Source organism: Drosophila bipectinata, chromosome 2R, assembly GCF_030179905.1.
Source record: "Drosophila bipectinata strain 14024-0381.07 chromosome 2R, DbipHiC1v2, whole genome shotgun sequence".
NCBI lineage: Eukaryota > Metazoa > Arthropoda > Insecta > Diptera > Drosophilidae > Drosophila > Drosophila bipectinata.
This window is the reverse complement of record NC_091737.1, coordinates 3,085,529-3,094,169: the sequence shown is the minus strand read 5'-3', so window position 1 is coordinate 3,094,169 and position 8,641 is coordinate 3,085,529.

Sequence of the window (8,641 nt, the reverse complement as noted above, 5' to 3'; positions counted from 1 at the left end):
AGACTGACAGGCAGACAGACGGACATGCTCATATCAACTCAGGAGGTGATCCTGATCAAGAATATATATACTTTATAAAGTCGTAAATGTCTCCTTCACTGCGTTGCACACTTTTGACCAAAATTATAATAGGATGCAAGGATGCAAAAAAGACAACAAACAACTAAACATTTAATTGTTTAGCAAATATATAGGAGTGGATCCTTCCGTCAGCTCGTTGGTATGCTTCATTTCCGCTGTCCTTCCTAATCCACTTCCCTTGAAATTCAGGAAAGATTTTTGCACTTCCTTCATGTGCTTCTTCTCCGAGTCACCCAATTCATGCTGCTCATGGCTATCTTTCTATCTTTCTTCTATCTACAGCCGCTGTTCTGCTCGCTTCCTCCCTTTGGCGATTTCTAACTCCTGTCAGACATTCACCCCCACCCCTAGATTTTTTTGTTCCACCCCAACCATAACCTTGCCTGCAGATTTCTTGCGACGTTCCACCCATTCTCTGCAGCCTCTTCCGATCAAACTGACTGAAGTTCCGAAATCCATCAGCCCTTTTATCGCCATTTCCGACACCTTGACCATAGCGTTAGGTCGGGGGTCTGTGCTGGTTACCCCACGCGTCATCGACATTACCGAGCTGCTTACTTCCCGGCGTTTTTTTTTCTTCTTTTGAAGCGCTCCACCCTTCTCGTGACCATCGACATCCCCGCTAATTAGTTCTCCAGGAAGGTTCTTTCTCTCGCCTCTTTCTACCGACACACCCTCTCCTCCAAGCTTTAAATTACATTACGATTTTTTAGCTTCATCATCCCTTCATGCCTGTCAGGTACGGACACCCTTGTTGCTATCCTTACCTGTTTAACTGTCTCCTCTGGTCCTCAGGATCCTTCACCGAACGTTCGTTGCCCTCTACCGAAACGTTCCTGTTAGCTTTTCCCGGCCTGCAGTTGGGATATTTTGGCGTTACGGTATTCTCCTACCCACTCTTCAGCATGTGATCGTAGCCACCGTTTCCTCCGACATTTCCCTTCCGTTTCCTTCGGCTGATCCGCCTGCTCAATATGGATGTAACTCCTTCAGTCATGCGTTGCCTATACCGTGCTCCTTGCTCTGGATTAAGGACTCGTTCTACGTCCTTGCACTCATCGTTTAAGTGTTCCAGTGTGTACACTCGGATTGGGTAGATCCACTGACTCATCGGATCCAGGAGACTCCGTTTTATCATCTTGAAAATCCAGTCTTCTTCTTCCAGGGCTTCTTTTAATTTTCTTCAGTCGTGTGGCCATACCATTTGGTTGCTTCCTCTGTCAGCGATCGGTGGAAGTCCCGAAGTAGCTCGATCTTGGAATCTTCTGTTTCGGCTTGAACTTCAGTGACTCTAATTATTTGGTAAGTGACTGAATAGGGTAGGAAATTTTAATTTAAATGTTGTGGGAGTTTTAGTACTGTCCTACAGATATTATTGTGTGTTGGACAAAATTATTGTTGGTGGCCTAGTGGATAGAGTCAGGAAACCATTACAGCTAATATGTTTATCATATGATATGAAACCGCACTGAACACCTAAGGTCCGCATCGCTCATTCAAAGGACCCATTGACTACAGGATCGAAAGCACAGAACATCAGGGCGAAACTAGAATGACCCACACCCACACCTAGAAAACATTTTGACATCGCCACACGTACCAAAGAGAGCCACGCAACAACGCAAAACGTTTTTTGAGACACACCCCAGAAGAAGGAGTATACATAAGACCTGCAACGATTAACAGACGCCACCACAGCACGGCAGCACGGAATCATTTTCGACGTCATTCGACACCAGAAGAAAGTAGAAGTGCCCTGCACCAGGAACGAATCGAAACACCACGAGACGGTAGGATCGAACCGTATCAATATTCCCATAGTGCACCACTGGTACGCATTCGGAAGAAGAAAGGGTAGATGCTGAGTGCGTGGACTATAGAGAACTAAGCCCAACGCCGTCCCGGAAGCTTACCCGCTTTCACGCATCAACCAAATCCTGAAGTACTTTCGAAACGCGAGGTACATATATTACCTGGATCTGAAAAATGAATACTGGCAGATACCGTTGGTCCGAGATAGCTGGGAGTGTACCGCCTTTACGGTACCATGACGAGGTCATTTCCACTGGAAAGTCATGCCATTTGGACTCCACTCAGCCCTTTCAACGTTTCACCAAGCCTCATCGGACGGGAAATAAACCCTTACGCCTTTGCTTATTTGGACGACATCATCGTCATCGGAGCAAAATGGGCAGAACTTAGGATGTCCGAAACAACCAGAAAATCTTTACGACTTCAACCCACAAAAATTGCGACTCGATCGAAAGAAGTGCTAGTTCTTTCAGTGCAGTTCAAAATACTTGGGCTACCTGATCGGCGCCGACGGAATAAGAGCCGACAAAGTATCCGCAATAAAAAAAGGTACGATCCCCGACCAGCGTCCGAGAACTACGACGCCACTTGGAAATCATTTCATCGTATCGACGAATTCGCCACCAAGTCTCGCTTACGGAAAGAAGTAAAATAAACTTCGCAGTAGCCGCAGACATAGACATTTGAAGCACTATCCACTCGAGGGATACAAATTTAACTTGTAATTATTTACGTTGCCAACTGCTTGACCTGCCAACCATGTAAGGTTAATCAACGCGAGTCAGGTGGACAGATGTTGACCCGCCAAACCATTCGCTCTAGTTGGGGAGGACTTTGTTGGTCCCCTTCCAAGGACCAAACGGGGGCACACCATGCTCCTCGTCTTTTTTGACATCTTTTCAAAGTTGGTGGAGATCATTGGAATACCCAAGAAGCCCACTGACGTCCAACTTGAGCTGGAATTTCGCGAAAGAATCATATGCTGGTTAATGCCCAGGTCGCCGATTTGAGGTAACGAATCACAGTTCACAAGCCTAAATTTTTAAAATTCCTGCAAGCGGAATGGCATATATCTAGAGTTTACTGCTAACAGCGACTGCAATACAGCGAAGGACCCCGCAAAACGAGCAAAGCGCCTTCAGGACGTATTTCACACAACCCTGGAAGTCAATCAGATTGCAATTTAAGAGAAATGGCGACATTATTATCTAAGCCGGTGGAAGTGGCGACCCCAGTAGGGAACTCTGGCAATGGTCAAGCTGCATCAAAGGCCAGCAAAGGGTTCAGCGCAAATGTACCACCCACAACGGCAACAACGATTAACCCAAAGCCATGGATCAAGAGCACAGAGCCCTTTGGTTTTAAACACTTATACACACAGACACTTTACACACTTGGTTATTGAAGACGAAGCTCAGAGTCATTAGCGTACTTAGAAACCTGTGAACAAGTTAAGGTAAGAGGCAAGTCGTTAACCTTGTACAACGCTGGTAGAGAGATTGAAACAGATCCCAGTAAGGTCATGTCTCTGGCACGGATGCTGGCTATAATTACCAAAATCCAAAGTAGAACAGCATACGCTTCCCACCTCCCCGACCACCCAGTTTTTCTCCAGGCTTACCATGAGCTCTTCGTAGGACCAAAATGACTTTTATTAACTTGATAAAAAAATCAAACAGAGAGCTTTGCAGATGGTAAGAAGAGAAGTTTACCAAAGCGGGGCTACACCCACTAAGGCACACCGAAAGGTAGCGCTGGCGCAGGAGAAGATCTCTGGCGAAGAATTCTGGAGGGGGTAAACAGGGAAGAAAAGGGTCAGGAGCTGGGTTCTGACCAGAAGAAAGGGTCATATCAAAAGACCAGTTTGTAGAACTGGATACTTGGTTTGAGGCTTTCAGAGCTATGTGCCCACAATACCACACATAAATGCCGGGCCTGCATTTTTTCCAGGAAAAACTCAAATATTTTATTGTCCCACAATTAAGGCTACCTAACTGAAACAAGAAAAGAAATCGGGATACACCCTTACCAACCAAAGTTGGTATTTATACCAAATACCATTTCCGATCGTTAAGTTATATGGCAGCTATAAAATATATTTAGACGATCGGTATGAAATTTGGTAGGTCGGATCAACTGACCAAAAAAAAAAATCTGTCCGAAGATCCAACATTCTGTCTTCAAAAAAACGAAACGTTGGCCAAAAATAGCATTTATACATACATACTTATTAACATACTTATATATTGCTGAAAAAGGAAAGGAGGGTGTGTGCAAAGTTTCAAGTCGATAGCCTTAAAGCTGAGAGACTAGTTTGCGTAGAAACAGACAGACGGTAATGCATATATTAACTCAGGAGGTGAACCTGATCATTAATATATATACTTTATAGAGTCGGAGATGTCTCCTTTTCTGCCTTGCACACTTTTGACTAAAATTATATTACCCTTGCAAGGATATAAAAACCGAACATGTCTGTAAATTTGTCTGTTTCTACCCAAACTAGTCTCTTAGTTTTAAAGCTATCGACTTGAAACTTTGCACACACTCTTTTTTACTTTCCACGCAGTATATAAGCCAGAACAGACGGGATCGGCAGACTAAATCACATAGGTGCCATATAACTGATTGTTCGGATATATATTTTTGTTTTTCGCGGTCTTTCAGAATTTTTGAAATGGCTTGTGCTTAGAGGCCCAGACGAACGAGGGGCGCTCGAGACACGAATTATTAGTATATATTAGGCTAGTTGTAATTTATTAAGCTAGGAGGAGTTAGTAAGGAAATTTCAAACTCTATACTTTAAATTTGAAGGACAGGAGATGTTCAAGGAAATTTGAAGGATGGAGAGATTTTGTAGAGCATGATAAAATTATACAATTATAATTGTACCATGTTATAGAGTAGAGACCATTGTAGTTCGAACATAAGACCCTAAAAGGGTCATGCAGTGCATATGTCGAACTACAATGGCTAAGGAACAGAGGACTAAAGTTTAGAGTCCTTCTATTAGGAATGTTAAAATTTAAGCGTGTTAGTAAATGCTGGCTATCTACATTCCCATTAATTAGGTTATGCAGAAAAACTACACCGAGCATTGTTCTACGATTTGTTAAGCTAGGTAAGTTGATAAGTAAGAGTCTACTATTATAAGATGGAAGGTGAAGATTTGCATCCCAGTTTAGACCTCTAAGTGAAAAAGTTAGGAAATTCTTTTGTACGGATTCTATGCGGTCCTGATGTACTCCATATTGGGGACTCCAGACACATGCACCGTACTCCAGTATCAGACGGACCAAAGAAATGAATAATGTTTTTGTTATGTACGGGTCATTAAATTCTTTTGACCACCTTTTAATAAAACAAAGGACTCATTTAGCCTTTTTAACCATTAAGGAAATATAGTCGCCAAATTAAGTTTTATGTCGAATAGGACGCTGAGATCATTAACCTGGGTTAATTTTTCTAAAGCAATCAGATAGAAAAAAGACTAAGCCTGCGGAGGGCTGGAACGATAAAAAGACATAAGCTTGCATTTTGATCCATTAAGAATTAAATCGTTTGCTAAACAACATTTTTAAAAGTTATCAAGGTCAGACTGAAGACTGCATTGGGCAGAGATGGATTTTTACTGATGACAAAGCTTTACATCATCTGCATATCTGGATATGCCATAACTTTGGTGTTTTTAAATAAAGGAGTTAAAGTTTCAAATGGCAAAATATTTTTGGCCAAATAAAACGCCATACTAAATTTACAATCGTACTGATAGGCTTAATATGCCCTATACCTGCATTGTAAATGAAATATCGAAAATGACCCAACTTTCGTTTTTCTGAAAATAGAACGTTCGAAATTTTTCTATATATTGATTCTATAACTGGCCAATTGATAAGACCCACCGAATTTCCGAAAGACAACTGTAGCTTACAGAATCTGTATAACTGTATAACAGAAGCTTGGAACTTTTTTTAAATTTTATATTCTAATAAATTTGGTTTATAATAAAATTCTCATAACGATAGAGGAACCACATCCGATATTTGTGATTTATTTTAAATCTTAACTGCAAGGGTGTTTTAACATCGGCTTCGCTCGAAGCTAGCTTTCCTTTTTTGTTTTTATTAACTACTTTCCTTTCGACTGGAATATTTCACTGGCACTTTTCTACGCTTAATAGATCGAAACATAAGCTCTTGTTAGATTCGCAACTAAATGTTTCGGACCATATTGTCATGGACCATGGCTAATAAATCATAGGGTGAGCTTTTTCTGACCAAGAAAAACAGTTCATTACAGTATATAAGCTGGAGTGGCTGTAGCCAAACGTTTTGTTCTTTACTAAATTCCATAGCCAATGTCGCGTTTTCGTTTTTAATTTCACAATAAAAATTATAAAATACAAAGTCCCTAATATAGGATGCTTTCACCTTATTAGCCATTTGCTTTACGTTTATAACGTGACATTAGTTGATTAGGAATGAATGAATACCTTTATGATAAATACATACCCAAACGTTGCCTTGCTTAATAAATTCCATAGTCATTGTCGCGCTTTTATTTGAAATTTATAGGTTAAATTGTTGAAGATAATTGTTTCTAATTCAAAATTACCCGCCAAGTCAGAGGGCCCTTTAAATATCATATCGATAGTATCGAATCATAAACACATAACTAATTATAACCTAAAAAGCTGTTGAAGAGAGTGAATAAACACGTGTTTGAGTTTTCAATAAATATTGTTTATTTACTGGCCTAAATAACTAATAAGTAAAAGTTATAATAGGTTATGGGCCCAGGAACGTTTTGTTCAGTTTAAAGTAAAAAAAAATAAAAAGGGACATTTTGCTCGATTACGATGGATTTGGCGAAGCACGTCACGAAGCTCTCAGGTGCGACCGATTGGCCGATTTGGAAAAGAAAAATTAGGGACCTGATAGATTATCACGACGCTGCTCTCGACGCGTTGGACGGAAAGATCGTCAAACCGGATCCATTGCCAGAAGGTGCCTCAACAGAAGATGCAAAGAAGCACAAGGAGAAGAGCGACTTTTTTCGTAAGGCCAACAGCTATGCAAAATCCATGATTTCCACTGCGGTCACGGACTCGGTGTACCAGAAGATCATGGACAAGGATACAGCACACGGTACGTGGGAAGCTCTGAAAAATCATTTTGAAGCAACAGCGAAGGATCAAGCTTTGAAGGCTAAAAATGAAACTGAGGTGCCAGATTTAATACTTGTTTGTAAAACGCTACATACTTTGCCAAAAACCTTTGAAACGTTCCGTCAAAGTTGGATGCTCTTGACAAAAGAAGAAGAAAAGACTTTCGACGAGTTAACTAATCAAATTGTCATGTTTGAGAGAAATTTTAGAACAAAAGAAAATGACGAAAAGGAAAGCCAGGAGGCTTTTTCTAACATACCAAAAAAGGAGCATCGCCAGGATTCAGGAGCATCTAGTCCGAGATTCGATACCTGCCGCTATTGCAAGAAAAAGGGACACTGGATCAGGATCTGCATAAAATGAAAGAAGGATGGACGTCCGAAGCCGAGATTCCAGAATGCTGAACAAGGAAATTGTGCAGAACCAACGTTAACTCTCGTCTCAGTCCACAATAGCGTGTTTGCAGCAGAGGCAAACTAGTGGATAGACAACGGTGCAACAAAACACGTTGTGAAGACTGCGAAGTATTTCGAGCATTTTGAGAAGTTTGAGAATCCGCGTTGGATCAGGGCAGCTGGAAATGAAACCTTGTCAGCTTTGGGCCAGGGCACAATCAAAATCAAAACGATTGTCAATGGAAAAATTATTTTTCTTTCTTTGAAAAATGTATGGCTTGTTCCCAATATAATGAAGAACCTGTTTTCAGTTTTAGCTGCCCAAGACAATAATCCAAGTAGTCGTTTTGAGTCGTCAGCAACCGAGTGCACCCTAAAAATAAACGACAAGATTTTCCTCGTTGGAGCCAGAGAAGTTGGAGGAACAGAGCAGCGATCGAGCCCATACTTCCAGAACGAAACGTCGATGTCAACGTTGCAACTTCAGGAACTTCAATTCTCCAACTCTACCACGAGAGGTGGGGACATCAGGACAAGAATCACATCAAGGACATGCTCAAAGGAGAAATGGGCATTCAAATCAAGATTGAGAGTAGCTTTTGCGAGCCTTGCATCCTTCGCACATCGATTGCCATTTGGAACGAGAAAACCAGCGATGAAGCCAGGGGAACTGATGTCAGGCGATGTTTGCGGCCCATTTGAGGATTCTTTCCAGAAGAAGAGGTATCTGGTAGTTTTTAAGGACCATTTCACCAGGTTTCGATACGGGTACATCGTCAAGCAGAAATCAGAGGTCAAGGACGTGCTGCGACACATGGTTTCTCACGCCAAGCAACAAGGGCACACAATTCGGGAATTCCTGAGCGACAATGGAGGAGAATTCGACTTTGCAGGAGTAAGAGAAACTCTTCAGAAAGCTGGTATAACTTTTCGACTCACCGCTCCCTATACTCTAGAACAAAACGGTGGTGTCGAGAGAGAGAATCGAACGATAGTCGAAATGGCGAGAACTTTCAAGTATTCTAAATAAAATTTCCAGAAGCCATTTGGGCCGAGTTGGTCAGCACAGCAGTCTACGTTTTCAATAGGACGGGCAAATCTTCATTGAAGGGTTTGAGCCCTTACCAACTTTGGCTGGGCAAGAAACCAAGAATCAAACACCTTCGAATCGTGCTATGTTCACATT